The sequence below is a fragment of the Molossus molossus genome, unplaced genomic scaffold (assembly GCF_014108415.1).
Source record: "Molossus molossus isolate mMolMol1 unplaced genomic scaffold, mMolMol1.p scaffold_m16_p_14, whole genome shotgun sequence".
NCBI classification, from domain to species: Eukaryota; Metazoa; Chordata; class Mammalia; order Chiroptera; family Molossidae; genus Molossus; species Molossus molossus.
The window spans coordinates 3,591,468-3,605,648 of NW_023425349.1; the positions used below are offsets into that span (position 1 = coordinate 3,591,468).

General features: G+C 56.8%; 1 protein-coding gene across 1 annotated transcript in view; it reads right to left on the bottom strand.

The window, feature by feature from the left end:
* CFAP77 (cilia and flagella associated protein 77) overlaps positions 1-14,181 on the bottom strand; it is a 112,583-nt gene that overhangs the window by 35,354 nt on the left and 63,048 nt on the right. The window lies entirely within an intron of this gene.

Sequence of the window (14,181 nt, forward strand, 5' to 3'; positions counted from 1 at the left end):
CCGGGAAGCCTGTGGGCGTGTCCACTCTGCGGCACTGCCCCCTGCAGTACCGAAGCCTCCGTGCCAGTGGAAGGGTGGCCGCTGGAGCTCAGAGGAGAGGACGGGTCATCGAGGAAAGTCCCCTCTCAGCCTCTTGACATGTCTGTAGGGGTGGGAGAAGATGGCCAGGAGGGGAAGTGAAGCAAGGGGTCTCCAGACAGAGGGATGCGTCAACAGGCAGGGAGCCAGGCCGGGCGAGCACCGAGCCTCCCAACCCTAGCTGGCCCGACAGGCGCTGGAGAATACCAGTGACTCGAAGATGCCCCCGTTGTAACGAGCACTTATATACGGAGCCCGTGTTGAGCACTTCAGCTAGAGTCTCAGTGACCCCTCAGAAGTCTGACAGTGAGGAGGGACATTCCTGCTTTCAGACAGGGAAACTGAGGCTCAGAGACATTAAGCAACTTGCCTGGGGTTGGCTCACAGATTCAGAGAAACCAAGGGGTGGAGCCAGGCTCCAAATCCAGGTTCCTGTGGGCTGTGGGCCAGGACCCCAGAGTGGGGCTGTGGTCCGGGCGGCCTGTCCAGGTGGCCTGGCCACTGGCCCTGCTCTGTGCCCGGCTGGTGGAATTAAGTTGTACTTTCCCACAATTTGCTTCTCTGGACTTTGCCAGCCGTGTTTCCTGGACACAAGGAGGCCGATCTGTCCCGGCGCCCTGGTGGCCCCGCCTGGGGCTCTCCAGTTCTCACGCTGAGGGTTTTTCCTGGTTCTGAGCAGCCCCCCTTCTGCCGCTGAGGGCCTGGACAGGTTATTTGCTGATAGCCTGGCAGGAACCTCTTGGACAAGTGCCTCACCCGCCTGACTCCCTCTAACAACAGAACCGTGTCAACGCCCCATCTAATAAAGCGGAAGACGGGCAGCAACGAGGTGAAGTCAGCTCCGGCCCGGGGTAGGCCTGCGAGAAAGTTCAAATTAGTTCAATCAAGTCCATCTTGCTGTCTGGCGACTGATCCCCCAGACCAGGGGTTGATCTCGGCTGAAGGCGCCGGACGCGCGAGGGGGGTGGAAGGATCATTTGCAAACATTAGGCTGACACTCGGTGCGCGTGGGGGTGAGGCCTGACAGCTCCGATTTGCCCACATGGCTCCTCTCTGCCAACGAGCGCTCTGTGGATTAGAGGGGCCCCTTTCATGGCAACCCATCTTCATCTTCGCTGCTCATTAAAACTTCGTGGAGCTGCAGAAGTTGGCGGAGGAGAGGACGCTGCAGGAACCTTCTGAGGGACTCAGGTACACATTTGTTGAAAGGTGTTTGAGAAGGCAGCCTTGGGTCTGACAAACCGGATTTTAGTGCGGCTCCCCATTCACAGCGGGCTGAAATAATTGGTCATCAGTGACTACTAATTCGGTTTAGTAGCCAGAGGCAATTTTTTTCTTCCCGGAAAATCAATGACAGCACGGAGGTCTGTTCAACGCGATTCCGCTCCAGACGGGTCCTTATTTGACGCTTGATGCTTCTTCCAGTGGAGACAGCTATTTTGTTAAAATAAAATTAAAATCCATCTCTAATGTGCTGGCTGTCCCAAGGGGCGGGAGAGGCGCAGGCGTCCACACAGCCTCCGGGCCCACGGAGTGGACAGCGGCCTCCAGGCTGGGCCGTGTCTCCTCAGCCGGCGTGACATCCAGAGCACGCCGTGGACGGGGAGGGTCTGGTTTTGGAGGCGGCTGGACGGCTGGGCTTCCCTCTGCGATTCTAAGTCAAACAACCCAGGACGACACCCAACCTCTCTGCCGGTCTCTGAAGGGGTTCCTTCACTTGTGGGGCCTGGGGAGGGTCCCCTGTGTTCTCAGACAGCACCCAGAGGCACCCTTCAGGGAGGGGGCTGCCCCGCCTGTGCTCATGACCCGAGGCCTTCTGTCTGAGTGCCAGGTGACTTCAGTGACCCTTTACTGAGCACTTGGCCTGCGCCTGTTATACAGCTGTTTTTTCTAACAAGTTGTTCTGACCAGGTTACCGCACGGTACCAAAGCCACTGTTAAATCATCTGCTGGTTTTTTTTTCTACATACATTGAAACTTTAATTGAGATCATTGCAGATTTCACAGGCAGTTATGAGAAATAAAACAGAGGTCCCTGTTTCCTGGGAACACCCAGTTTCCCCCCTTGGTAACATCTTATGGAACCAAATGACAGAATCACATCCAGGGTATTGACATTGAGAAAATCCACCCCTCTTGTTCAGATGTCTCCAAGCTCACTTGTACTTGTGTGCATGTGCGTGTGTGTATTTATTTTTTGAAATCCTATCACATGTGTAGTTCACGTACTCACCACCATAGTCAAGATATGAAGCAGTCCATCACCAGTGCCTACTCTAACCACGCCCACCACCTCCTGCTGGACACGCGTGCCAGGGACCAATCCTTCATCCTTACAGGAACCCTGCTAGACAGGGACTAGTACTGTGACCTCCCCGATCTTACTGATAAAGAGCCACGGACATCCACATCGACACTGAGCACTGAGGAGGAGTTAACAAGACGGAATGACACGCTCAGGACCCGCACCTGGCAACACTGCACAGACGGCGGCTCGAGGGCACCGCTGGCCTGCACACATGCTCAGTGTGGCCTGTAGCGTTTTATTTATTTATTTATTTATTTTGTTATTATTATTATTATTATTATTATTTTTATCCTCACCCGAGGACATTTTTTGTTCAGGTAGAGTGTGAGGGAGAAAGAGGAAGAGAGAGAGAGAGAAACATCGATGTGAAAGGGACACATCAAGTGGCTGCCATCCGCACGACCAACCAGGGCCGTGGACAAACTGCAACCAAGGCACATGCCCTTAGCGGGAACCGAACCCGGGTCTCTCGGGACCGCAGGCCAATGCTCTAACTGCTGAGCCAAACCGGCCAGGGCGGCCTGTAGCGTTTTAAAAGCTCGCGATATACCAGTGTTTGTTGTTCCTAAATAGAAGCATGCACGTGAACGTCCAAACATCTGGCTTCCCTCCGTGAGGCATGAGATCACCTGGTGACACTGGGCCCACATTCTCTCATGTCAAGAGCTGGCTGGAGGCCAGGCAGGTGCTCAAGAATGACACAGTCCCCACCACCCCCTATTGCTGGTTTCACCCTTTAACTTGCCTGGCCCCTGCGGGCGTGTGAAACTGTGGCCTTGGCTCCAAGCCTCTTAAATCACAAAAATACTTGGTGTCTCTACTTCCCAAGAGCTCAGAGGACTCTCTGCGGACGAACTCACGCCATTTCTTCTGACACAGGAGGCAGCGGTAGTACCTCTACAGAAGGAGAAATGGAGGCCGTGCAGATGAAGGGGTGAGCTCACCGTCCCTCGGGACAGGAACAGGAGAGCACTTGTCGATTCTGGAGACGTCGGGCTTCAAGGGGCGTTTTCACCTCCTGCCACCTTCGTCTGTGCCCCTCCAGAAAGAGGGGGGCTGGAGGGGCGGAGGCACGGAGATGGGTGGGCGAGGAGAGAAACTCCCTTAAAGAAAGAAGGGGTGACGAGGCCTGATGGGGCAGGCCAGGGCCTGGGAAGCATGGTGCCTGGGCCCTGGTACAGCCATAAAACACTTCTGATTTTTTATTTTAACAGAGAAGGGGCTCAGAAAAACCAGAGTGTCCAGGGCTCGTGCAAGGCCGGCTGCAGCCAACGGCCCAGGAGCCCAAAGACCCAGGGGCCGGGCCAGGATCAGAGGTTGCGTTTTAATACGCTCTCCTCCCTCGTCACGCTGAGGCCAGATTCGCAATCCTGAGGGCGAATGAGAATCACCCAGGGGCTTCTCCACAGTAGGGGTGCCTGGGCGCCACCTCCAGACATTCTGACTCACTGGGCCTGGGCTGGGGCCCAGGCATCTGCATTTTGCCCACCCCCATCCCCGACGAGTCTGGCCCATGTGGTCCCTGGCCTCCTAGGGGGTTACAGCTCTGAGCCTTTCCCAAGGAGAGCCTTGCAACCTGGCCGCCACCATCACCCCCTTCGACCCCCTCCGCCCACCGCCTGGCCCTGATTGCCCCTCCTTGGCCCGAGGGCCTGAGGCGCGGCCTCTCTCCCTGGCAGGACTCCCAGAGCTCCTTAGAGAGGGAGACCCCTGGGCTCGCGGTCAGTTTTTCATTGTTTGTGGATCCAACACATGCCGACGGCAGAGGAGGGCCCACGCCTGGCCTCGGAGCCGTGTAAGAGGTCACTGCCATGTGCTAACAGTTCCACACGGGTGATTCAATTAGCGGTTCCCGCACAGGCGCCCAGGGCTGGCCGAGGATGGGCGGCAGAGCTGCCGGCTTTCGGGAAGCTTCTCCCAACCTGGAGTGCCTGTGCCCGCACCTCGGGGGCCCTCCCTGCGCACCCCACCTCCTCTCAGCACGGCTGGCTGTGGTGAGCTCCTCTGCAGAGGGGAGGCCTGACAGAGCAGCACGGACATGGGGGGAAGGGAATGCCCTCCAGGCCTCGCAGGAATCTGCTGTGCTGGGGGTCCTGGCACCTGGGAAAGGGAGCAGCAGATTGGGCCCCCCGCAGAGGGGGTGCTGAGCACCGGGACGGGTGGGGTGTGCAGCACATGCCCAGGAGGTCCCGCTTCAACCCGGCAACCCTGCTGTGGCTGCAGACCCCGGGGGATCCCACACACCTGCAGAGGTCACGGGGCAAAGGAAGCACCTGCCGCCCCCACTACGGGAGAGGTGGACGCCCTGGGTGGGAGAAGGGCACCCCCTGGGTGGGAGAAGGGCACCCCCTGGGTGGGAGATGGGCACCCCCTGGGTGGGAGAGGGGCACCCCCTGGGTGGGAGATGGGCACCCCCTCGGTGGGAGATGGGCACCCCCTGGGTGGGAGATGGGCACCCCCTCGGTGGGAGATGGGCACCCCCTGGGTGGGAGATGGGCACCCCCTCGGTGGGAGAGGGGGCACCCCCTCGGTGGGAGATGCGATGCCGACCGGAGTGACATTTACAAATGTGCTGAGTGAAAAAGGAAGTTGCCACGCGAGGTGATTTATAGGGTGTGAAACCACACCGCAGAATACACATTCTTTAAGGACATCTAACGGGGCGGCCAGACCGTGAGTCCCGCGGACGCACATGTCCCATCCTTGGAGGGCTCCCGGGAGCAGGGGAAGGGTGGGGGTTGGAAAGGGTGGGCAGGGGCTTCGTGTGGGAATTGTTACATTGTATTTTTTTCATCGTTTTGCAAAAAGGATCAGAAGCAAGTCCGATGGCGGGTTCGGGGCAGCTCCATACGGAGCTTGTCTTTGTTGGAGAGTTTTCTCCTGACGACGGAGAGAGGACGGCAAGACCCCTCCCGGACAGCGCTCAGGCCTGGCGTCCGGCTGGTCACCCTCTTCTCACAACGGAACAGGACTCTGGGGGCAGCCATAGTGAAAATAATAGTTCTGAAGGTAGTTTCCTCGAAACTGAACGCTTTCTAAAATGTAGGACTTCCTGTGTGGTGATGGCAGGGGGAGGGGGGAGGGCCCCCTCATCACTGGGGGGATGAATGGGGATGGAGAATAAATGGTAAATAAAACGAGAACTTTCTGGCTTTGTGTTAAGATGCTCTGATGATTGTAGTGGGGTGAAGGTGGGTGCCCCCCTAAAGATACGTCCTTTTTCTCGCCCCGAAGCCTGTGGCTGAGACCTTACTTGGAAAAGGAGCTGCTGCAGATGCGATGAACTTGAGGACCTCAAGACTAGACCCCCTGGATGACCCGGGTGAGCCCTAAATCCAGTGAGAGGTGTCCTGGTAAGAGACAGAAGAGACGCGGACACACGGCGGGGAGCCCACGTGGCCGCAGAGCAGAGGTGGGGGTGAAGCGGCTCGAGCCGAGGGCGCCAGGAGCTGCCAGGAGCCGGCACAGGCGGGGAGGCGTCTCCCGAGCCTTCAGATGGAGTGTGGCCCTGTGAGGCCTTGATTGTGGACTTCTGGGGTCCACATCACGATACAGTCAGTCTCCGTGGTCTTGAAGCCACCCAGGGGGTGGTCGTTTGTTACGGAGGCCCCAGCTGAGCTCCGTGCCGGCGAGCCCGTGCCCCGGGAAGAGCCGGCCACCTCCCGTGTTCGCCATGAGAGTGCCGGCGTGTCCGACCTCGGGGGAGGGGCCGTCAGGCTGTCTACCCTTCCGCACGCAGTCAGGCCGCAAGCACCACAGCGACTGTGTTCCCGGACTGGGGGTGCAGCCCCTCGCAGGAGCAGACACGGCCCGAAGTCTCTCTGTGCCCTTCTCCTACCCTCCTCTGTCCGCCCAGAGGCGTGCCGACCACGCTGCCATTTTATCTGGTCGCTGCCTATTTTATTTAGTGTCTCGCTCCCTCTCTGTACCCCAAACACCTGGCACGATGCCCAGCACGGCAGGCACCAAATGCACATGCAGCACAGACGGAGATAAGTGTGGCCATGTGATCGTGGAGAGGGTCACCGGGCCTTGGTTTTCCCACCTGTCAAATGGGGATAAGAGAGGCGCTGCCCACAGGGTCACTCTGAGGGTCCTGTGAGGAGGCGTGAGTGGCGCACCATGCCTGACCCCACAGACGCTGAGGAAGCAGAAGCTGGAGTTGTTATTCATCAAAGCTAATGCAGGGCTGGGGTTCAGGCACAAATGTCTGTCTCCACCTGAATGGCCCCGGCAGGGCACGCTCATTCCGCGAATTCTGCCCTCCGGTGCGCGGGTGTGGCAGCAGGACCTGGGGTGGCGTCTGGCTCCAGGCGGGGCCCTCCAGGTGCAGACAGGGGCCTGGCTGGCTCCCAGCAGTACCAGCTCCGCTGTGCCCCGTGTCGCAGGGGCCAGCATGTCCCTGGAGGCATGCGCCCCAGCCGCACCCCAGCAGCCCTTCCGACTGCGTGGAGACCGAAGGCGGCAGAGATGCGGAGAGGGCAGCCGGCAGGCAGCGAGCCCACGCCCCGCGCTTTGCCCACCGCCACAGACGGGCGTCTCAGCTCCGAGAATCGGAAGGTAGGAGCGGAGCCTGCGTGATGCGGCTGGGAGGCCCCGAGGGGGAGCGCGCGGCCTCGTTAGCGCTGACCCCGGCACCTGCAGCTCCTGATGGATGATGGGGTTCAGGCGGGACAGGCCCCAGGGGAGCGGCGGCCCTATCCATTATGGGCCCATCGGCGCTCCCCGAGCCCTCTCTGCTCCCGGTGCCAGGAGCCTCGGGCCGGGGATAAATCTCTGTCTGGGCCGCAAGAGAGGGCAGAGGGAGAAAGCAGAGCCTGAAAAATGTCCCCTCGCCGGCTCTGGCAGCAAAGGCATGTTGGAGTAGGACTGAGCAGGAATCTGGGGAGCTGGGAGGGGTCCCAGGGAGGCTGAGCTTCAGGCAGCGAGGAGGGGATGGGGCCCTCGGACCACACCAGTCCCCAGCCGCGTCCCCGCCTGGGCTTCCGGTGACGGCCCCCTTCAGATCGGCCCATGGAAGGGAGCGGTGGCTCTGAGGAGGGGGGGCCCCAGTTGCACCCGGTTTGCGCAGTGATGAGAGGGTCCGGGGGGCCAGCCAATACCTCTGCCTCCTGTGAGAGTCTATTCTAGCCACCATGTGCGAAGGTTCTGGAGTGAGCTGCCTGGACCTGAGTCCCCACGCGTCCACTTATCACCTGTGACCTCTTGTTAAGGGACACAAGCTGCCCATGGCTCAGTTTCCCCATGGGTACGTGGGGGTGCAGGGGTGCAGCAGGATTAACTGCGTTGCTCTGTGGAGAGCCAGGCCCCCCCCACCTGCTCGTCAGCGCTGGCTGTTGATGACTATGACTGTCACTGTAGATGCCATCTGCTGCCGAGGACTCGCCCTGCCACCGGGCTCAGGATGAGAAGTGACGCCCTCTCCCAGGGCCTGGCACACAGTCCGCAGCTCTGGAAGGAGGCGTGGCTCGGATCCTGCTCTGTCCCCGACTGGCTGTCTGGCTTCAGGCAAGTGATTCTCTGAGCCTCAGTTTCCCCATCTATAAAATGGGAATGATAGTCCCTACTTGGTAGAGTTGTGAGGATTTAACGAGATGATGCTTAGTGAGGGCTCTGCAAATCTTAGCCATGAGGGTCAGTGCCCCCCAAGCACACACACTGGTCCTTGTTTTGTCTTTGAAACCCCTGAGGAAAAAGCTCCTCCCTTGTCCTCATAGCAGGGCCTCAGAGAGTTGAGGGCTGCCTGCATCTTTTCTCACCCAGCTAGGAAGACCTCATTCATGTCATGTTCTTTGTATGAAGTGGTCTCCCTCCTCCCATCCCACCCACCATCCTGATGTCTCCTCTCTCCTGTTTATGGGCCTTCCCCGAATGTACAATGTCTCATATTTTTGACTTGATGTTACGAGTGTGACCTAAGTGGCAGAATAGAGTGGGAAGGTCACCTCCATTGCTCTGAACTTGCTATCTCTAGTAATTTGGCCAAAGGACACATTCACTCTCTGAGGCAGCGTCACCATGACACTGATTCGTAACAGCAGCTATAGGGGAACAGTAGAGTCTGTCTGACACAGGTCTTCTGGCTTTACCATCTCCTCCCTGGGTCTCAAAGGGACTGTCTTCTTCACTCTAACTCTGCCTCAAAGCCTTCAAAGGTTCTGGACCATATTTCTCCCAACAAATATGCATTGAGTGCCTGCTATGTATCAGAATCGGATGAGATAGCGGCGGACAGAACCGACATTGTCCCTGCCCTCCAGGACCTTGTTTACCCTTGTGATCACTGCTTGCCTAGTCTCACAAGAAAAGCTCAAAATTCAAAATTCAAAGTAGGCTTTCTGCCAGACATGTGTTGCTTTTGCACCATTGTCTCGCTGCAAAATCTTAAGTCCAACCCTCGTAAGTTGGGGACTGTCTCATTTAAGTACAGTTGCTGTCAGTGCACTGAGCAGGGGGGCAGAGGGGCAGAGGGCTGCCGAGGCGAGGCGAAGGGGTCTCTGCCAGGCCCACAGGCTCCCCCTTGTGGTCAGCCTGGTTTCATTCAGCCGGATTTCAGGCCACCGCTGAATCGGAGTTGGCCGGGGATCCCCGTTCAGTAAAACATCATGGATCTCTGGGACAGGTGCCTGGGGAGGAGCTTGTTATTTTATAGGTGTTTGGGAGGGTGGCTTGGATTTTGGCCATCGGCTCTGGGAGACACAAAATAAAGCAGAGAGATGGAGGGGCCCATTGTCAATGTGTAAAATAAATCAGCTTGGCAGAGAGAATCAAAAACCCGGCCAGGCAGCAGACATTCTTTCACAGCCGGCGGAACCTCCCCCACCCTCCACACTAGTCAGTGTAGGGCTGCGGTGCAGCTGGTAGCGGGCCGGCAGAGCGCAGGCCCACGGTGGGCGGGAGCATTTCCTGCCTTTCCTGCGCTTCTGCTTTTCCGGGGTCTGCACGCTTTCAGCACCAGGACTGCAGGGGGCCACACCAGGCGAGCTGGTGGGTGAACTTAGTGTTCCACCGAAGGTGCCTGCTGCCGCTGGCTTCGCATTCAGATTCCAGGGTGGTCTTCATCCGTGCCTCCAGCAGCGGCTGTTTCCTGAGGCCTCTGCACCAGGGCACGGTGGTCAGCGCTGGGAGCCGGGGTGAGGGTGTCCAGTGCCATGGGGCTGTCGGGTGCCCCATCAAGGAGTCTGTTTATTGGGAAGTGGGGCGCCCCTGCAGGTGAAGGTAAAGGGAAGTGACGCCTCCAAAGGGAAGCTCATTGAGCTCCTTTGATGTGTTCAGATTCAGTTGAAAGCTCTCAGAACAGTCCGGACAGGATGGCTTTCCACAACGTGGAGCTGTTCTAGCTCAGCTCCCCTGGTAGCGTCTCACCTGTGTCACCTCCCTGTTTGTGTTCGTTAGGCAGGCAGATCAGATCAGACCAATCTGGGCCAAACGACTCCACCTCTCTGACCCTCTGTCTCTTCTTCTGTAAGGTGGGGATGCAGGACTTCCAAGCTCACACTCACTGAGCTGTTCGGAGTTTGTTAAGGTGGCTCTGAGATGCTCAGTTCAATGTCTGACATGTAATAGTAACAATAATACATAGTTGCCATTATTAATTCAACGCCGGGTCTACCACCTTCCATCCGGCTCCTGTCAGACTGACACTCAGGGGGCTGTTTGCTCATTGACTGAGTGATGGATTCTCCTGGTAGCGTCTTTGCCTTGCCTGTGGCATGAGGCTCTGGGCAGGGCGGTGGTAGAACGCTGGGCGTCCAGAATCTGCCAGGAGCACCAGCTGCTGCCCAACTCTCTCTGCCCCCCCCCTTGCCATCTCTGACTCATTATAATGGACAATGCTGGACCAATTAGGAGCAGTAACAATTTAAGATGTGCCAAGGGCATGCGAACATTTGCAAACACGTATTAAAATGCATCAATAATTAAGTGCCTCTTTAATAGTTACATTTCTGGCCTCCGGACATATCTGTTTATAAACCTTGGCTCACAGCATGCTTTGAGATGTGGGTTATGGCCTTACACTCTGGTGATGAAAATTTAAAATTCTCCCCTGACTTGGATTCTGAGATTCGACAGTGCCATCGTAGCGTGAGTGTGCATGGGCTTCTCCCAGCTGCCTGGTGCTGGAGGTGTGGTCTCCAAAGCAGCCAGCCACACGCGGTACAGATCTGGGCTCTGCTACTATGCAGCGTCTGTTAGGGCCTGTCCCCTCCCTTCCTGGCCTGTGACATGCACAGAACGCTGTTAGGATTAGCAATTACGTGTGCAAAACGCCTGCTCCACACAAGCTCAAGTCATGGCAGCTTCCGTTCGGGGTGGCCCCACCACCATCGGAGGACACAAAGAGGCTGCAGTGAGCTGAGGGGTCGTGATGACCAGTGTATGACCAGTGGTTGCAAACTCAGTGCCCAGCGGGACCAGGCAGATGATGGAAATGAGAGCCAGGCTGGATGGGGGGTGCTGGGACAGACAGAAGAGTACGCAAGGATTCTGCCCAAAGGGGGTGCTGTCTCCCAGGCCCAGCCCCGGGCACCAGGCAGGAGTGCCCATCCAGGTGGCCGGGGCTTCTAACTTCTTAAAGAACTGGGAAAAGCAAGTGTTTATATCAAATCTCCTGACAACTATGTGGCAACTCTTCTTTTTTTTTTTTTAAATTATTGCCTGAACCAAACAAACATCTCTTTGGGTTGACCTGCCTGCATGGGCCCCCTTTTCCAGATAAGAGCTCGGGCTCCTCTTCCTTGTAGCCGCAGAGGCTGGTGGGTGGAAGTGTTCCTTTGCGAGTGAGTGACCATCTGTAACCCACTGTGTGGACTGGGGACCCAACTGGCTCACTGGACAGGAAGTGACGGGCTCATCGTCAGCTGAGGCTTGGACCCCATCTGGTACTGAGAGGTGGAGTGGTGGGTGCAGGGGGGCGCGTGATGCCCCCCTCTGTTTCCTTTGCCATCGTAAGACACATAGAGGGAAGAGGGAAGAGGATTTGGTATGGAGGGTGGGGGAGTGGCCTGGTCAGAGGCGACCTCACAGGGCAGTCGCCACCTCTGTGCTTCCTAGCTTCCTAGCTTCCTAGCTTCCAGGAGCGGCCCCTGTGTGGAGTCCAAGGTGGGACTTTATTTTCATTTTTTAACGCGTCTGTAGTTGTGAGTAGATGGTGCTCGCTTGTTTGTTTCCTTCTTTATTGGGACCAAATCACCCCAACAACTCCTTGGGTAGTCGAGTATGATGGGATCTGGTTTCAAACATGCTTTTAAAGTGAAGAAATAAATACAATCACGGCTTGTAAAAGGTGATCATTAGAAAATGGTCCTCGGCCCCATAACTTGAACGTAATAGCCCCGTTACGCAGGGCGATGGCTTTTCAACTGCTCCCTGCTTGTGCTGTGAGGTGGGGCTGGTGGGCAGCTCGGGCAGCTCCGTAAAAGCTTTTCCAGTCGCCATTTAACCTCCACTTACGAAGAAATAAAGCGAAATTGATGCTGATTTGGGCCTGCTTTGGGGGATATTTTTGTTCCATAAAAGCCCTTTTGCTTGCCATTTGCTGAGCTGCTCTGTCACTTCAGGAAGGGCTGCTGTTGATCAAGATAAAGCTTTATGGCCACGATATTTGCTGCTAACAGCAACCTAATGCAGCATTTTCATTTTTGTGCAATTAATGTTAACGTCTGCTACGAAAATTGTCATTAAATACCATTTTAAAATCCATTCAATTTGCATATGCAAAGCCCATTTACCATCACAGAAGATGTAGCCAGCACTTCATCACGTCCTGTCCCTGGAATGGTAGCCACTCGGTTTTATAGCAATTTAAGGTTTTTATATCGAAGGCTAGATGATGATGGGTGTCCTCGCTGAGCCCGGCGACTTCAGCTTGGCCGTTGTGTATAGGAAAACAGAGCCCCGGGACCGGCAACTGGGGGTGCCGGCGCTCTGCCTCCCACAGAGGCATGGCGTGGAAGGAGCACTGGACAGGGAGTCCACCAGCCTGGCTCCGGGTCCGGCTCTCGTCTGGTCACAACTTGCTCGGCGGCCTTGGGAAAGTCTCTTCACCTCTCTGGGCTTCTACTTTCCTGTTTTCAGTAAGGGCTTTGAACCAGGTGACTGCTCATGTCTGTATATTTCCGTATTTAAAAATATAAGCACTCCAGGTTGAGAATCCAGGCCCCACAGGCTGAGGAAGTTATGTGAACTTGGGAAGGCCAAGCAACACCTTCCTGCCTTGGCTGCCACCCTGCGGCCTCCTGCACAGGGTTTCCATGACAATGACAGGGAACTTACCAGAGAGTCCCAGGACGCCCGGTTACTACTGTAACGTCCTATGTACGGATTAGAAACAAAATTCTGGGAGGAAGGAGAGTTGGGGACAAAGCTGGGACTAGAACCCCAGGCTGACTCGGCCAGGGCTCCTCCCGGGCACCAGGCTGTCTTTGAGACGCTGGTGACCAGCACGCACAGGCCCAGTGAGCTGTGCCCAGGGGGACCCTGTGCCTCGGTGCCCCCGACAGCCTGTGACAGAAGGGCGAGGAGACACAGCGGGGGGCGGGGCAGGTGCCAGCGCTGGGGGACTGATGTGGGCATCACTGCGAAGGTTGGGTAAGGACAGCGTACAGACGCTTAGCTAGTCCAACCCAGCGGAGACTTTCCAACCCGCCTCTAGTGGCGGATTCTGGGTTTCGAGGGCCGGTGAGCAGGGAGGGAGATGTGAGGCCAGGGCAGGAAGGAAGGAGGAAGTGATGACGCTGAGCTGAACTCAGGAGAACGGCAGGTTTTAGCCTGAGGATGGTGAGAAGGGCGCCCAGAGGCACAGTGGCAGGCACTGTGGGAAACCGCGTGAGGCTCCTCAAAAAATGAAGCGTAGATTTTGCGTGTGAGCAGCAGTCCCACTCTGGGTACGGGCCCGAAGGAACTGGAAGAGGCTCAGACAGACATCGAGACCCACGTCACCCAGCATATTCACAATGGCCAACAGGTACATGCACCCCGGTGTGCATCCACAGATACATGCACACGCAAAAGGTGGTCGAGACGCACAATGAAACAGTCTCCGGCTTCAAGAAGGAGGAAATCCTGACACCTGCTCCAACGTGGATAAACCATGAGGACATTAAGGTAAAGGAGACACAAAGGGGCAAATACTGTGATTCCATTTAGTTGAGGTAGCACAGTAGTCAAATTCATCAAGGCAAAAAGGAGAATGGTGGGCACCAGGGGCGGGGGGAGGGAGGAATCGGTGAGTGTCATGAGCTCAGGGTTCAGTTTTGCAGAACGAATTGTCCTGGAGGTGGACGGTGGCAGTGGCCCCACAACCGTGTGAATGTCCTTCAATGCCACCGAGCTGTGTGCTTCGAATGGGAAATCTTATATTCTACCAATGTAAAGATGATTTGAAAAAAATAAAGAAGGAGCCGCTAAAAAGCACATCAAGTATGATGGCCTAGCCAAGAGCGGGCGTGAAGATAGAGTCAATGGCCTTGACTGTGGGCAAAGCAGGGCGCTGCCATGCTGGTGGGCCAAGTATTGGCTTTTCAGCCACAGGTATCTGGGTGGGCTCGGGGCAGCTGGACGTGCCCGGCCAGTTGCTGTGGCTGAGAGCAGGTCTATTCGTCTGTGTGGTGTGCAAACCTCTGTCATTCCGCAGCCATGGGAAGCTGTGACCCAGCGGGCTCAGGGAGCCCTGCCGCAGTGGACATCTGCTCCGGTTGCCTGCCTGCAGTTAGTTCTAGGCCCCACCCCTTCCGAGGACAGAATCCCTCTTTCTCCATCTTCTCCATTAGCCCCTGGTGATTGTGGGGATGGAT